This window comes from Salvelinus fontinalis, unplaced genomic scaffold (assembly GCF_029448725.1).
Source record: "Salvelinus fontinalis isolate EN_2023a unplaced genomic scaffold, ASM2944872v1 scaffold_0296, whole genome shotgun sequence".
Taxonomy (NCBI): domain Eukaryota; kingdom Metazoa; phylum Chordata; class Actinopteri; order Salmoniformes; family Salmonidae; genus Salvelinus; species Salvelinus fontinalis.
Genome location: NW_026600505.1, coordinates 90,001 through 105,000, shown reverse-complemented (window position 1 = coordinate 105,000; position 15,000 = coordinate 90,001). Strand labels below are relative to the sequence as shown.

Here is a 15,000-nt window from a genome sequence, read left to right as displayed (position 1 = left end):
ACACACTCACACACACACACACACACACACACACACACACACACACACACACACACACACACACACACACACACACACACACACACACACACACACACACACACACACACACACATGAATACACACAAACACACACACACAAACACACACACACACACACACACACACACACACACACACACACACACACACACACACACACACACACACACACACACACACACACACACATACACACATACATACATATATGGCAGGCAGCCTAGTGGTTAGGGTGTTGTGCCAGTAACCGAAAGCTTGCTGGATCGAATCCCCAAGCTGACAAGGTAAACGTCTGTTGTTCTGCCCCTGAACAAGGCAGTTAACCCACTGCTCCCCGGTCGGCCGTCATTGTAAATAAGAATTTGTTCTTAACTGACTTGCCTTGTTAAATAAAAGTTAAATAAAACAATGAATAAATTAAGTACACACACAGTTAGGGAGTCTTTCACCTCTGATACACAGTCACTGAAGAAAGCTGTCTCCTACACACAGTCACTGAAGAAAGCTGTCTCCTACACACAGTCAGTGAAGAAAGCTGTCTCCTACACACAGTCACTGAAGAAAGCTGTCTCCTACACACAGTCAGTGAAGAAAGCTGTCTCCTACACACAGTCACTGAAGAAAGCTGTCTCCTACACACAGTCAGTGAAGAAAGCTGTCTCCTACACACAGTAAGTGAAGAAAGCTGTCTCCTACACACAGTCACTGAAGAAAGCTGTCTCCTACACACAGTCAGTGAAGAAAGCTGTCTCCTACACACAGTCAGTGAAGAAAGCTGTCTCCTACACACAGTCACTGAAGAAAGCTGTCTCCTACACACAGTCAGTGAAGAAAGCTGTCTCCTACACACAGTCAGTGAAGAAAGCTGTCTCCTACACACAGTCAGTGAAGAAAGCTGTCTCCTACACACAGTCAGTGAAGAAAGCTGTCTCCTACACACAGTCACTGAAGAAAGCTGTCTCCTACACACAGTCAGTGAAGAAAGCTGTCTCCTACACACAGTCACTGAAGAAAGCTGTCTCCTACACACAGTCACTGAAGAAAGCTGTCTCCTACAGAAAAATACATTGAAGATGAAAACAGTCCCCCCCATCCCAGCCCGTGTTCTGTACGTGTACAACTGCCAAAACTTCTAACAGAGTTTTACTTGCAGAAAAATTAAATAAATATCTTCAAGATGATTTGTTCTTCAGCCGAATGGTTGTCGACGGGTAGACCACATGAAAAAAATAAATGCTTTTCAATATTGTCTTCTCGAGCCAAAAACCTGCCTTGTAGACAGTCCCCCCGAGCCTAGCTAGGAACAGTCCCCCCCAGCCCAGCTAGAAAACAGCCCCACCCAGCCCAACTAGAAAGCAGTCCCCCCCCAGCCCAGCTAGAAAACAGTCCCCCCCAGCTAGAAAACAGTCCCCCCCTCAGCCCAGCTAGAAAACAGTCCCCAGCCCAGCTAGAAAACAGTCCCCAGCCTAGCTAGAAAACAGTCCCCCCCCCCCCAGCCCAGCTAGAAAACAGTCCCCCCCCCCCAGCCCAGCTAGAAAACAGTCCCCCCCCCAGCCCAGCTAGAAAACAGTCCCCCCCCAGCCCAGCTAGAAAACAGCCCCCTCTCAGCCCAGCTAGAAAACAGTCCCCCCCTCAGCCCAGCTAGAAAACAGTCCCCCCCCCAGCCCAGCTAGAAAACAGTCCCCAGCCCAGCTAGAAAACAGTCCCCCCCACCAGCCTAGCTAGAAAACACGTCCCCCCCCCAGCCCAGCTAGAAAACAGTCACCCCCCCAGCCCAGCTAGAAAACAGTCCCCCCCCCAGCCCAGCTAGAAAACAGTCCCCCCCCCCCCCAGCCCAGCTAGAAAACAGTCCCCCCCCCCCAGCCCAGCTAGAAAACAGCCCCCCCCCAGCCCAGCTAGAAAACAGTCCCCCCCTCAGCCCAGCTAGAAAAACAGTCCCCCCCCAGCCCAGCTAGGAAAACAGTCCCCAGCCCAGCTAGAAAACAGTCCCCCCCACCAGCCTAGCTAGAAAACAGTCCCCCAGCCCAGCTAGAAAACAGTCACCCCCCCCAGCCCAGCTAGAAAACAGTCCCCCCCCCCAGCCCAGCTAGAAAACAGTCCCCCCCCCCCCAGCCCAGCTAGAAAACAGTCCCCCCCCCCCCAGCCCAGCTAGACAACAGTCCCCCCCCCCCCCAGCCCAGCTAGAACACAGTCCCCCAGCCCAGCCCAGCTAGAAGACAGTCCCCCCCCCAGCCTAGCTAGAAAAACAGTCACCCCCCCCCAGCCCAGCTAGAAAACAGTCCCCCCCCCCGCCCAGCTAGAAAACAGTCCCCCCCCCAGCCCAGCTAGAAAACAGCCCCCCCCCCCAGCCCAGCTAGAAAACAGTCCCCCCCTCAGCCCAGCTAGAAAACAGTCCCCCCCCCAGCCCAGCTAGAAAACAGTCCCCCAGCCCAGCTAGAAAACAGTCCCCCCCACCAGCCTAGCTAGAAAACAGTCCCCCCCCCAGCCCAGCTAGAAAACAGTCACCCCCCCAGCCCAGCTAGAAAACAGCCTCCCCCCCAGCCCAGCTAGGAAAACAGTCCTCCCCCCCCCCAGCCCAGCTAGAAAACAGTCCCCCCCCCCAGCCCAGCTAGAAAACAGTCCCCCCCCCCCCAGCCCAGCTAGAAAACAGTCCCCCAGCCCAGCCCAGCTAGAAAACAGTCCCCCCCTCAGCCCAGCTAGAAAACAGTCCCCCCCCCCAGCCCAGCTAGAAAACAGTCCCCAGCCCAGCTAGAAAACAGTCCCCCCCCACCAGCCTAGCTAGAAAACAGTCCCCCCCCCCAGCCCAGCTAGAAAACAGTCACCCCCCCAGCCCAGCTAGAAAACAGTCCCCCCCCAGCCCAGCTAGAAAACAGTCCCCCCCCCAGCCCAGCTAGAAAACAGTCCCCCCAGCCCAGCTAGAAAACAGTCCCCCCCATCCCAGCCCAGCTAGAAAACAGTCCCCAGACCAGCTAGAAAACAGACCCCCCCCCGACCAGCTAGAAAACAGTCCCCCCCCCCAGCCCAGCTAAAAAACAGTCCCCCAGCCCAGCCCAGCGAGAAAACAGTCCCCCCGCGAGCCTAGCTAGAAAACAGTCAGCCCAGCCCAGCTAGAAAACAGTCCCCAGACCAGCTAGAAAACAGTCCCCCCCCCCCAGACCAGCTAGAAAACAGTACCCCCCATCCCAGCCCAGCTAGAAAACAGTCCCCAGACCAGCTAGAAACACAGTCCCCCCCCCGACCAGCTAGAAAACAGCCCCCCCCAGCCCAGCTAGAAAACAGTCCCCCCCCCCAGCCCAGCTAGAAAACAGCCCCCCCCAGCCCAGCTAGAAAACAGTCCCCAGACCAGCTAGAAAACAGTCAGCCCAGCCCAGCTAGAAAACAGTCCCCAGACCAGCTAGAAAACAGTCCCCCCCCCCCGACCAGCTAGAAAACAGCCCCCCCCAGCCCAGCTAGAAAACAGTCCCCCCCCCCAGCCCAGCTAGAAAACAGTCTCCCCCCCCCCAGCCCAGCTAGAAAACAGCCCCCCCCAGCCCAGCTAGAAAACAGTCCCCCCCCCCCAGCCCAGCTAGAAAACAGCCCCCCCCAGCCCAGCTAGGAAACAGTCCCCCCCCCAGCCCAGCTAGAAAACAGCCCCCCCCAGCCCAGCTAGAAAACAGTCCCCCCCCCCCCCCAGACCAGCTAGAAAACAGTCCCCCCCAGCTAGAAAACAGTCCCCCCCCCCCCAGACCAGCTAGAAAACAGCCCCCCCCAGCCCAGGTAGAAAACAGTCCCCCCCCCAGCCCTGCTAGAAAACAGTCCCCCCCCCCCCCAGACCAGCTAGAAAACAGCCCCCCCCAGCCCAGGTAGAAAACAGCCCCCCCAGCCCAGCTAGAAAACAGTCCCCCGCCCAGCTAGAAAACAGTCCCCCCCACCAGCCTAGCTAGAAAACAGTCCCCCCCCCAGGCCCAGCTAGAAAACAGTCACCCCCCCAGCCCAGCTAGAAAACAGTCCCCCCCCAGCCCAGCTAGAAAACAGTCCCCCCCCCCCCCAGCCCAGCTAGAAAACAGTCCCCCCCCCCCAGCCCAGCTAGAAAACAGCCCCCCCCCAGCCCAGCTAGAAAACAGTCCCCCCCTCAGCCCAGCTAGAAAACAGTCCCCCCCCAGCCCAGCTAGAAAACAGTCCCCAGCCCAGCTAGAAAACAGTCCCCCCCACCAGCCTAGCTAGAAAACAGTCCCCCAGCCCTGCTAGAAAACAGTCACCCCCCCCAGCCCAGCTAGAAAACAGTCCCCCCCCCAGCCCAGCTAGAAAACAGTCCCCCCCCCCCCAGCCCAGCTAGAAAACAGTCCCCCCCCCCCCAGCCCAGCTAGAAAACAGTCCCCCCCCCCCCAGCCCAGCTAGAAAACAGTCCCCCAGCCCAGCCCAGCTAGAAGACAGTCCCCCCCTAGCCTAGCTAGAAAACAGTCACCCCCCCCCAGCCCAGCTAGAAAACAGTCCCCCCCCCCAGCCCAGCTAGAAAACAGTCCCCCCCCAGCCCAGCTAGAAAACCAGCCCCCCCCCCCAGCCCAGCTAGAAAACAGTCCCCCCCCTCAGCCCAGCTAGAAAACAGTCCCCCCCCCAGCCCAGCTAGAAAACAGTCCCCAGCCCAGCTAGAAAACAGTCCCCCCCACCAGCCTAGCTAGAAAACAGTCCCCCCCCCCAGCCCAGCTAGAAAACAGTCACCCCCCCCAGCCCAGCTAGAAAACAGCCTCCCCCCCAGCCCAGCTAGAAAACAGTCCCCCCCCCCAGCCCAGCTAGAAAACAGTCCCCCCCCCAGCCCAGCTAGAAAACAGTCCCCCCCCCCAGCCCAGCTAGAAAACAGTCCCCCAGCCCAGCCCAGCGAGAAAACAGTCCCCCCCTCAGCCCAGCTAGAAAACAGTCCCCCCCCCAGCCCAGCTAGAAAACAGTCCCCAGCCCAGCTAGAAAACAGTCCCCCCCACCAGCCTAGCTAGAAAACAGTCCCCCCCCCAGCCCAGCTAGAAAACAGTCACCCCCCCAGCCCAGCTAGAAAACAGTCCCCCCCCAGCCCAGCTAGAAAACAGTCCCCCCCCAGCCCAGCTAGAAAACAGTCCCCCCAGCCCAGCTAGAAAACAGTCCCCCCCAGCCCAGCCCAGCTAGAAAACAGTCCCCAGACCAGCTAGAAAACAGACCCCCCCCGACCAGCTAGAAAACAGTCCCCCCCCCAGCCCAGCTAAAAAACAGTCCCCCAGCCCAGCCCAGCTAGAAAACAGTCCCCCCCGAGCCTAGCTAGAAAACAGTCAGCCCAGCCCAGCTAGAAAACAGTCCCCAGACCAGCTAGAAAACAGTCCCCCCCCCCCCAGACCAGCTAGAAAACAGTCCCCCCCATCCCAGCCCAGCTAGAAAACAGTCCCCAGACCAGCTAGAAAACAGTCCCCCCCCGACCAGCTAGAAAACAGCCCCCCCCAGCCCAGCTAGAAAACAGTCCCCCCCCCCAGCCCAGCTAGAAAACAGCCCCCCCCAGCCCAGCTAGAAAACAGTCCCCAGACCAGCTAGAAAACAGTCAGCCCAGCCCAGCTAGAAAACAGTCCCCAGACCAGCTAGAAAACAGTCCCCCCCCCCCGACCAGCTAGAAAACAGCCCCCCCCAGCCCAGCTAGAAAACAGTCCCCCCCCCCAGCCCAGCTAGAAAACAGTCTCCCCCCCCCAGCCCAGCGTAGAAAACAGCCCCCCCCAGCCCAGCTAGAAAACAGTCCCCCCCCCCCAGCCCAGCTAGAAAACAGCCCCCCCCAGCCCAGCTAGGAAACAGTCCCCCCCCCAGCCCAGCTAGAAAACAGCCCCCCCAGCCCAGCTAGAAAACAGTCCCCCCCCCCCCCCAGACCAGCTAGAAAACAGTCCCCCCCCAGCTAGAAAACAGTCCCCCCCCCCCCCAGACCAGCTAGAAAACAGCCCCCCCCAGCCCAGGTAGAAAACAGTCCCCCCCCCAGCCCAGCTAGAAAACAGTCCCCCCCCCCCCCCAGACCAGCTAGAAAACAGCCCCCCCCAGCCCAGGTAGAAAACAGCCCCCCCAGCCCAGCTAGAAAACAGTCCCCCCCCCCCCCCCCGACCAGCTAGAAAACAGTCCCCCCCAGCTAGAAAACAGTCCCCCCCCCCCCAGACCAGCTAGAAAACAGTCCCCCCCAGCTAGAAAACAGTCCCCCCCCCCCCCAGACCAGCTAGAAAACAGCCCCCCCCCCAGCCCAGGTAGAAAACAGTCCCCCCCCCCCAGCCCAGCTAGAAAACAGCCCCCCCCAGCCCAGCTAGGAAACAGTCCCCCCCCCAGCCCAGCTAGAAAACAGCCCCCCCCCAGCCCAGCTAGAAAAACAGTCCCCCCCCCCCCCCAGACCAGCTAGAAAACAGTCCCCCCCAGCTAGAAAAACAGTCCCCCCCCCCCCAGACCAGCTAGAAAACAGCCCCCCCCAGCCCAGGTAGAAAAACAGTCCCCCCCCCCAGCCCAGCTAGAAAACAGTCCCCCCCCCCCCCCAGACCAGCTAGAAAACAGCCCCCCCCAGCCCAGGTAGAAAACAGCCCCCCCAGCCCAGCTGAGAAAACAGTCCCCCCCCCCCCCCAGACCAGCTAGAAAACAGTCCCCCCCAGCTAGAAAACAGGTCCCCCCCCCCCCAGACCAGCTAGAAAACAGTCCCCCCCAGCTAGAAAACAGTCCCCCCCCCCCCCAGACCAGCTAGAAAACAGCCCCCCCCAGCCCAGGTAGAAAACAGTCCCCCCCCCAGCCCAGCTAGAAAACAGTACCCCCCCCCCCCCCCCAGCCCAGGTAGAAAACAGCCCCCCCCAGCCCAGGTAGAAAAACAGCCCCCCCAGCCCAGCTAGAAAACAGTCCCCCCCCCCCCCCCCAGACCAGCTAGAAAACAGTCCCCCCCAGCTAGAAAACAGTCCCCCCCCCCCCCCAGACCAGCTAGAAAACAGCCCCCCCCAGCCCAGGTAGAAAACAGTCCAGTATTGTAGAGGTTTTGGCACCATCGTCTCAGATCACTCTCTTTTTCCTCTGGAGAGATGCCTGTTGTTTTAGCAGGAGTACAATGTATATCTAGACTTCCAGACAATTTTATATTCCCTGCTCTTACGAAACCCAACAAAAACCTTACTAATGACTGTGAAGCTGGAAAGAGTTGACCCCTATACTAATCCAAGTGTCAATTTACAGACAATTTACTGTGTTGGGCTGAGGACGGGGCTGGGGCTGAGGATAGTTATGTGTAATGTGTTGACTATAGAAGTGAGGAGTACACAGTTGTAGATTAGGGATGGAGGGATAGAGAGAGAGAGAGAGAGAGAGAGAGGAGGGAGATGGTTTTTATTGTGAGGTGATGCTGACTCCTCCTCCATCTCCTCTTCTGTTCAGCTTCAACACTTCTCCCTCCCTCCCCTCCCTCCCCCCCCCCCCCCCCCCCCTCCCTCCCTCCCTCCTCTCTCTCTCACCCTCTTTCTCTGTATCTATCTTTTTTTTTTTTTTTTTTTTTTTTTTTAGGGGATCTGTATCTATCTTTCTATCTTTCTCCTCGCTCTCATCTTCTTATCTCTCTACCCCCTTCTACTGTAATTCTATATTTTTATCTCTTCTCCTCCTCTCCCTTCTCCTCCTCCTCCTCCTCTTCTCCTCCTCTCCCTTCTCCTCCTCCTCCTCCTCCTCCTCTCCCTTCTCCTCCTCCTCCTCCTCCTCCTCCTCCTCTTCCCCCAGTTAAGGAGAGGCTTGGTTGTTCTGGGTTGTCTTTAGTAAAGAGTGAAACTGTAAATGAGACTAATAAAATAGTCTATATTGGCCTATGTACTTTCTCTAGTGACACATTCCACTCTATAAAGAGATACTAATGATATTTACACAGAGTGCCTATGAGAGACACACACACACACACACACACACACACACACACACACTACATTTATGGGTATCGTGTTGTAACGTCAGAGCAGGGCTGGGGCGAGACCAGGGGTGAGTCAGGGCTAGGAGCAGGGACCATGTCTCTAATAATCAATTGGTGACAAATCAAAGTGCCCAAAATAAGAGGATTTCACTCACCCATGCTGTAACCCCTTCACTGCCAAATGTGTCTCTGTTATTTCATAGGACTCTCCTCCTACTTGTCTCGTCTCCTCTCTCGCTCCCTCTATCCTCTCCTACTTGTCTCGTCTCCTCTCTCTCTCCCTCTCTCCTCTCCTCCCTGTCCCGTCTCCTCTCTCTCTCCCTCTCTCCTCTTCTCTCTGTCCCATCTCCTTTCTATCTCTCTCCCTCTCTCCTCTCCTCCCTTCACTCGAGGCCAACCTGCCAGCTTTCATTTAGGCCAGTTGACATGGTTACGGGTGTGTTTTCTAACGCTCAATGTAAACGCTACAGTGACAAGAAAATGTATGTGAACCCTTTGGAATTACCTGGATTTCTGCATAAATTGATCATCAAATTTGATCTGATCTTCATCTAAGTCACAACAATAGACAAACACAGTCTCCTTAAACTAATAACACACACATTATTCTATTTGTTTTTGTCTATATCTATATTGAAAACATAATTCACAGTGTAGGTTGGGAAAGGTATGTGAACCCCTAGGCTAATGACTTCTCCAAAAGCTAATTGGAGTCAGGAGTCAGCTAACCTGGAGTCCAATCAATGAGATGTTGTTTAGAGCTGCCTTGCCCTATAAAAACACTCACAACATTTGAGTTTGCTATTCACAAGAAGCCTTGCCTGATGTGAACCATGCCTCGAACAAAAGAGATCTCAGAACACCTAAGTTTGAGAATGGTTGACTTGCATAAAGCTGGAAAGGGTTACAAAAGTATCTCTAACAGCCTTGATGTCCATCAGTCCACGGTAAGACACATTGTCTATAAATGGAGGAAGTTCAGCACTGTTGCTACTCTCCCTTGTAGTGGCTGTCCTGCCAAGAGGACAGCAAGAGGACAGCGCAGAATGCTCAATGATGATACACCTGGTCTGTAGACCTGGCCTGTATTATAATAGACCTGACCTGTATTATAATAGACCTGACCTGTTTTATAATATACCTGGTCTGTATTATAATAGACCTGACCTGTTTTATAATATACCTGGTCTGTATTATAATAGACCTGACCTGTTTTATAATATACCTGGTCTGTAGACCTGGCCTGTTTTATAATATACCTGGCCTGTATTATAATAGACCTGACCTGTTTTATCCTCTTGAGCCTATGGGGGGTGCTATTTCGACTTTGGAAAAATGTGTTCCCAAATTAAACTGCCTCGTACTCAATTCTTGCTCGTACAATATGCATATTATTATTACTATTGGATAGAAAACACTCTCTAGTTTCTAAAACCGTTTGAATTATTTCTCTGAGTGAAACAGAACTCATTCTGCAGCACTTTTCCTGTCAGGGAGTGAGATTTCAGAAATCGAGGTCCCTGTTCTGAGGTCAGTTTATAAGTCCCCATGTAAGCCATCGGACTACATGCACTGCATACGTCTTCCTCTAGATGTCAGTAAGCGGTGAGAATTTGAATGGAGTGGATTGCGCAATCTGGGACCTTATATAAGACCCTGGAGCGGAAGTACCGTCCTTTTCAACGGTGCGCCTGGCGCAGTAGGGACATCAGAGTGGGCTCCTGCCAAGCTTTCGTTTTGCCAGTTCTATATCTCCGGTCATGTTTTTATTCGTTATAGTTGTTAAAGACATCATAAGGTAGTTCATTTAAACCGACTTATAGCAATTTATATCAGTTTATTGCGATTTTCTGGCATTTCTTTGTGACGCGCTTTCAAGAGTTGGACACCTTTCCGGCACATGCCGAACGTTAGCGGCTATTTCGACAGGACAAGAGGACAGCTTTCAACCAAAAGACGATTGTTCTGGACAAAGGACACCTTTCCCAAGATTCTGATGGGAGGTCATCAAAAAGTAAGAACTATTTATGCTGATAAATCGTTGTTCTGTTGAAAAATGTTAAATGCAAAAGCCGCCATTAATTTCAGTGTAGCCTTGCTTTAGCGCACGCTGTATTGCGCAATAACGTTAATTTAAAAAATGTAACAAAGCGATTGCATTAAGAACTAATTTGTCTTTCATTTGCTGTCCAACCTGTATTTTTTAGTCAAGTTTATGATTATTTATTAATTAGAATAGGTGCCTCTCCAAGATGGCGCCCGACATTTTCTGGGCAGCTTGGCAACTTTTCTCATTGTATAACCAAGATTTGTGCCGCTAAATATGCACATTTTCGAACAAACTCTATATGCATTGTGTAATATGATGTTACAGGACTGTCATCTGAAGAATTCTGAGAAGGTTTGTGAAAAAATGTATATATTTTGGTGGTGAATACGTTATCGCTATGTTTGGCTGGAATCAATGCTGTTGTGTGGTTTGCTATTGTGCTAAGCTAATATAACGCTATATTGTGTTTTCGCTGTAAAACACTTAGAAAATCTGAAATATTGTCTGGATTCACAAGATCTGTGTCTTTCAATTGCTGTACGCTGTGTATTTTTAAGAAATGTTTTATGATGAGTAATTAGGTAATACACGTTGCTCTCTGTAGTTATTCTAGTCGCTTTGGGGAGAGTTGTGATGGTGGCTGCAATGGTAAACCATTATTTATACCTGAAATATGCAAATTTTTCTAACAAAACATATGCTATACAATAAATATGTTATCAGACTGTCATCTGATGAAGTTGTTTCTTGGTTAGTGGCTATTTATATCTTTATTTGGTCGAATTTGTGATAGCTACTGATGCAGTAAAAAAATGGTGGAGTAAGAAAAGTGGTGTCTTTTGCTAACGTGGTTAGCTAATAGATGTATATATTGTGTCTTCCCTGTAAAACATTTTAAAAATCAGAAATGATGGCTGGATTCACAAGAAGTGTATCTTTCATCTGGTGTCTTGGACTTGTGATTTAATGATATTTAGATGCTAGTATTTACTTGTGACGCTATGCTAGGCTATGCTAGTCAGCTTTTTTACTGGTGGGGGTGCTCCCGGATCCGGGTTTGGGAGGAACTAGAAGTTAAAATATACCTGGTCTGTATTATAGTAGACCTGACCTGTTTTATAATATACCTGGCCTGTATTATAATAGACCTGACCTGTTTTATAATATACCTGGTCTGTATTATAGTAGACCTGACCTGTTTTATAATATACCTGGTCTGTATTATAGTAGACCTGACCTGTTTTATAATATACCTGGTCTGTATTATAGTAGACCTGACCTGTTTTATAATATACCTGGCCTGTATTATAATAGACCTGACCTGTTTTATAATATACCTGGTCTGTATTATAATATACCTGACCTGTTTTATAATATACCTGGTCTGTATTATAGTAGACTTGCTCAATGAGGTTAAAGTCCCGCCCTGACCGTAGAGAGCGGTTTATGTCTCTATTTTGGTTTGGTCAGGGTGTGATTTGGGTGGGCAGTCTATGTTCTATGATTTTCTATTTCTATGTGTTTGGCCTGGTGTGGTTCTCAATCAGAGGCAGCTGTCTATCGTTGTCTCTGATTGAGAACCATACTTAAGTAGCCTTTTCCCACCTGTGTTTTGTGGGTGTTACGCACGCCTCTGAAAAGAGGGAACGCAACACCCTGCTACAAGTCAACTCTCCGTGAAGCGAAAGAGGTATGGACTGTAGGTGTGAGTAAGGATGACAAAAAGGCAGAATTGACCGCTTACTAGGATTGATTTCCTTACACGGTAATATGGGGAAAAGGGGCTGGACGGAACCAAAGCAAAGAAAGTAAATATCAAAGCTCCCCCTCTCTGATGCAACAGGACAACGACCCAAAACACAGAAGTAAATCAACAACTGAATGGCTTAAACAGAAGAAAATACTCCTTCTGGAGTGGCCCAGTCAGAGTCCTGACCTCAACCTTCAGGAGTGGCCCAGTCAGAGTCCTGACCTCAACCTTCTGGAGTGGCCCAGTCAGAGTCCTGACCTCAACCTTCTGGAGTGGCCCAGTCAGAGTCCTGACCTCAACCTTCTGGAGTGGCCCAGTCAGAGTCCTGACCTCAACCCGGTTGAGATGCTGTGACATGACCTCAAGAGAGCAGTTCACACCAGACATCCCAAGAATATTGCTGAACTGAAACAGTTTTGTAAAGAGGAATGGTCCAAAATTCCTCCTGACCGTTGTGCAGGTCTGATCCACAGCTACATAAAACGTTTGGTTGAGGTTATTGCTGCCAAAGGATGGTCAACCAGTTATTAAATCCAAGGGTTCACATACTTTTCCCACCCTGCACTGTGAATGTTTACACTGTGTGTTCGATAAAGACATGAACATGTATCATTGTTTGTGTGTTACTAGTTTAAGCAGACTGTCTTTGTCTATTGTTGTGACCTAGAGGAAGTTCAAATCAAATTTTTTACCAATTTATGCAGAAATCCAGGTATTTCCAAAGGGTTTACATACTTTTTCTTGTCAAAGTAAAATATTAATATTGAAACTTGTGGAAAAGTTGGCCTGCGTTTCTACGAAACATAAATGTTGCGTATGTTTCCAAACTCCCCTCTGGTCCATATTGAAAACATATGAAATACCAGAGAAAACATTTGCCATATGGACTACATACATAGAGGACAGCTAGCCTATAGCTGCATCAATGTACCCCATTAACTCCAGCCACAGCCATGTTATGATGGAGAGGTCAGCCATACTACCAGTCTCCAAGTGGGACAAAATGCTGTCACACACACAGCACATCAATCTGTTACGGTACAACAACAGTACTGGTCTCCAGAGGGACAACAACAGTACTGGTCTCCAGAGGGACAACAACAGTACTGGTCTCCAGAGGGACAACAACAGTACTGGTCTCCAGAGGGACAACAACAGTACTGGTCTCCAGAGGGACAACAACAGTACTGGTCTCCAGAGGGACAACAGCAGTACTGGTCTCCAGAGGGACAACAACAGTACTGGTCTCCAGAGGGACAACAGCAGTACTGGTCTCCAGAGGGACAACAACAGTACTGGTCTCCAGAGGGACAACAACAGTACTGGTCTCCAGAGGGACAACAACAGTACTGGTCTCCAGAGGGACAACAACAGTACTGGTCTCCAGAGGGACAACAACAGTACTGGTCTCCAGAGGGACAACAACAGTACTGGTCTCCAGAGGGACAACAACAGTACTGGTCTCCAGAGGGACAACAACAGTACTGGTCTCCAGAGGGACAACAACAACAGTACTGGTCTCCAGAGGGACAACAACAGTACTGGTCTCCAGAGGGACAACAACAGTACTGGTCTCCAGAGGGACAACAACAGTACTGGTCTCCAGAGGGACAACAACAGTACTGGTCTCCAGAGGGACAACAACAGTACTGGTCTCCAGAGGGACAACTACAGTACTGGTCTCCAGAGGGACAACAACAACAGTACTGGTCTCCAGAGGGACAACAACAACAGTACTGGTCTCCAAAGGGACAGCAACAGTACTGGTCTCCAGAGGGACAACAACAGTACTGGTCTCCAGAGGGACAGCAACAGTACTGGTCTCCAGAGGAACAACAACAGTACTGGTCTCCAGAGGGACAACAACAACAGTACTGGTCTCCAGAGGGACAACAACAGTACTGGTCTCCAGAGGGACAACAACAGTACTGGTCTCCAGAGGGACAACAACAACAGTACTGGTCTCCAGAGGGACAACAACAACAGTACTGGTCTCCAGAGGGACAACAGCAACAGTACTGGTCTCCAGAGGGACAACAACAGTACTGGTCTCCAGAGGGACAACAACAGTACTGGTCTCCAGAGGGACAACAACAGTACTGGTCTCCAGAGGGACAACAACAGTACTGGTCTCCAGAGGGACAACAACAGTACTGGTCTCCAGAGGGACAACAACAGTACTGGTCTCCAGAGGGACAACAACAGTACTGGTCTCCAGAGGGACAACTACAGTACTGGTCTCCAGAGGGACAACAACAACAGTACTGGTCTCCAGAGGGACAACAACAACAGTACTGGTCTCCAGAGGGACAGCAACAGTACTGGTCTCCAGAGGGACAGCAACAGTACTGGTCTCCAGAGGGACAGCAACAGTACTGGTCTCCAGAGGGACAGCAACAGTACTGGTCTCCAGAGGGACAACAACAGTACTGGTCTCCAGAGGGACAACAACAGTACTGGTCTCCAGAGGGACAACAACAGTACTGGTCTCCAGAGGGACAACAACAGTACTGGTCTCCAGAGGGACAACAACAGTACTGGTCTCCAGAGGGACAACAACAGTACTGGTCTCCAGAGGGACAACAACAGTACTGGTCTCCAGAGGGACAACAACAGTACTGGTCTCCAGAGGGACAACAACAGTACTGGTCTCCAGAGGGACAACAACAGTACTGGTCTCCAGAGGGACAACAACAGTACTGGTCTCCAGAGGGACAACAACAGTACTGGTCTCCAGAGGGACAACAACAGTACTGGTCTCCAGAGGGACAACTACAGTACTGGTCTCCAGAGGGACAACAACAACAGTACTGGTCTCCAGAGGGACAACAACAACAGTACTGGTCTCCAGAGGGACAACAACAGTACTGGTCTCCAAAGGGACAGCAACAGTACTGGTCTCCAGAGGGACAGCAACAGTACTGGTCTCCAGAGGGACAGCAACAGTACTGGTCTCCAGAGGGACAACAACAGTACTGGTCTCCAGAGGGACAACAACAGTACTGGTCTCCAGAGGGACAACAACAGTACTGGTCTCCAGAGGGACAACAACAGTACTGGTCTCCAGAGGGACAACAACAGTACTGGTCTCCAGAGGGACAACAACAACAGTACTGGTCTCCAGAGGGACAACAACAACAGTACTGGTCTCCAGAGGGACAACAACAACAGTACTGGTCTCCAGAGGGACAACAACAACAGTACTGGTCTCCAGAGGGACAACAGCAGTACTGGTCTCCAGAGGGACAACAGCAGTACTGGTCTCCA

General features: G+C 51.5%; 1 protein-coding gene across 1 annotated transcript in view; it reads left to right on the top strand.

The window, feature by feature from the left end:
- Positions 1-15,000, top strand: part of LOC129845400 (proline-rich protein 36-like) — a 65,362-nt gene that overhangs the window by 508 nt on the left and 49,854 nt on the right. The gene's annotated exons all lie outside the window — the stretch shown is intronic.